Source organism: Rhinichthys klamathensis, unplaced genomic scaffold (genome assembly GCF_029890125.1).
Source record: "Rhinichthys klamathensis goyatoka isolate OS25496 unplaced genomic scaffold, OSU_Roscu_1.1 h1tg001002l_1, whole genome shotgun sequence".
Taxonomy (NCBI): Eukaryota; Metazoa; Chordata; class Actinopteri; order Cypriniformes; family Leuciscidae; genus Rhinichthys; species Rhinichthys klamathensis.
This window is the reverse complement of record NW_026607299.1, coordinates 122,501-125,000: the sequence shown is the minus strand read 5'-3', so window position 1 is coordinate 125,000 and position 2,500 is coordinate 122,501. Positions and strand designations below refer to the sequence as shown.

The following is a 2,500-nucleotide window of genomic DNA, read 5'->3' as shown; positions in this document are numbered from 1 at the left end:
GATGAGCCTGAGTTTCTGTTCTCTGTTGTTCTCTGGGAATAATATAACGCTGGATGTGCGATTGGCCAATCAGAATCAAGTATTCCACAGAGCCGTGTAATAAACGAGCTGACTCTGAGTGAACATACTGAGCATCACACACACACGAACACTGAGATCACAGTCCGTCTGATCACGTCAACGGCCAAATGATTCTGAAGCGTTCAAACACGACTCACTTCTTGCAGGTCTGAGATTCTGTGAGAGGATCAGCATCTGCTGTGTGTGCAGTCACCTTCTGTTAGCCCAGCGGGGTACACACACACACACACACACACACACACACACACACTCACATTAACACTGTTTCTCCCTGTACTGTACAGACCCGATCACACAGACACACACACTCACTCACTCACACACTCACTCACTCACTCACACACTCACTCACACACTCACTCACACACTCACTCACTCACTCACTCACTCACACACTCACTCACACACACGGTTTCTGCCTGTACTGTACGGACTCAATCTCGCAGACCCGTGACACAGTTTCAGCTCTGATGTAAACAGACTCACTCACACACACACACACACACACTCGGACTCAGAACGATCTGTGGGACGTCAGTGTGAATCTCACGGCTCAGTGAGCGAACGAACACGGCCATGACCTAAGCGGCTTCACAAACACACACACACACAGAGAGAGAGAACACCGCAAACGTTCTGCTTGTGGAAAAAGATCAAACGTTTAATGATCCAGCAGCGACTGAGCTTCCAGAGTTCTGCAGCGATTCTGTGTTTCTGCAGGAACATTCATCACTGATCTGAGCCGTTCAGAAACTGGGTCATGTTTGAAGAATTACATTATAAAACACAGATTTCTGTTTAACGCTTTCATGCTAGAAATGATATTTTAAGCAAGGTTCTGCACATGTGAATGTGGATGTTAGAAGAGAGTGACACGATGTTTGATGCGATCCTGAAATCATGAAGACAGAACGCTTGTCTAATGTTCACATCAAGTTATGAACATGTTATTTCTGAATTTGCTCTGAAAACATCCAGTGTTTAAACATGTTTTTTCTTGGTTATATGAACGTTAAGGGAAAATTACATTCTTCAAACATTATGAGAACGTTACTTTGTATCATTCTACAAACATTATGGGAATGATACATGATCTGTAACACGCGTGTCATGTGATTTTTAACGTGTGTGTCATGTGATCTGTAACACGCGTGTCATGTGATCTGTAACAAGTGTGTCATGTGATCTGTAACACGCGTGTCATGTGATCTGTAACAAGTGTGTCATGTGATCTGTAACACATGTGTCATGTGATCTGTAACACATGTGTCATGTGATCTGTAACAAGTGTGTCATGTGATCTGTAACACATGTGTCATGTGATCTGTAACACGCGTGTCATGTGATCTGTAACGTGCGTGTCATGTGCTCAGTAACACGTGTGTCATGTGATCTGTAACATGCGTGTCATGTGATCTGTAACACATGTGTCATGTGATCTGTAACAAGTGTGTCATGTGATCTGTAACAAGTGTGTCATGTGATCTGTAACACGCGTGTCATGTGATCTGTAACGTGCGTGTCATGTGCTCAGTAACACGTGTGTCATGTGATCTGTAACATGCGTGTCATGTGATCTGTAACGTGCGTGTCATGTGCTCAGTAACACGTGTGTCATGTGATCTGTAACATGCGTGTCATGTGATCTGTAACACGCGTGTCATGTGATCTGTAACAAGTGTGTCATGTGATCTGTAACAAGTGTGTCATGTGATCTGTAACACGCGTGTCATGTGATCTGTAACGCACGTCATGTGATCTGTAACATGTGTCATGTGATCTGTAACATGCGTGTCATGTGATCTGTAACACGCGTGTCATGTGATCTGTAACATGTGTCATGTGATCTGTAACACATGTGTCATGTGATCTGTAACATGTGTCATGTGATCTGTAACACATGTGTCATGTGATCTGTAACACGCGTGTCATGTGATCTGTAACGCACGTGTCATGTGATCTGTAACATGTGTCATGTGATCTGTAACACGCGTGTCATGTGATCTGTAACACGCGTGTCATGTGATCTGTAACGCACGTGTCATGTGATCTGTAACATGTGTCATGTGATCTGTAACATGTGTCATGTGATCTGTAACACGCGTGTCATGTGATCTGTAACATGTGTCATGTGATCTGTAACATGTGTCATGTGATCTGTAACACGCGTGTCATGTGATCTGTAACACGCGTGTCATGTGATCTGTAACGCGCGTGTCATGTGATCTGTAACATGTGTCATGTGATCTGTAACACATGTGTCATGTGATCTGTAACACATGTGTCATGTGATCTGTAACGCACGTCATGTGATCTTTCACACGCGTGTCATGTGATCTGTAACACATGTGTCATGTGATCTGTAACATGTGTCATGTGTTCTGTAACACGCGTGTCATGTGATCTGTAACATGTGTCA

The 2,500-nt window shown here is 43.7% G+C and overlaps 1 protein-coding gene across 1 annotated transcript in view; it reads right to left on the bottom strand.

Annotated features, from left to right (window-relative positions):
• The window catches only part of LOC130078844 (LIM zinc-binding domain-containing Nebulette-like), a 15,178-nt gene that overhangs the window by 2,681 nt on the left and 9,997 nt on the right, over positions 1–2,500 (bottom strand). The window lies entirely within an intron of this gene.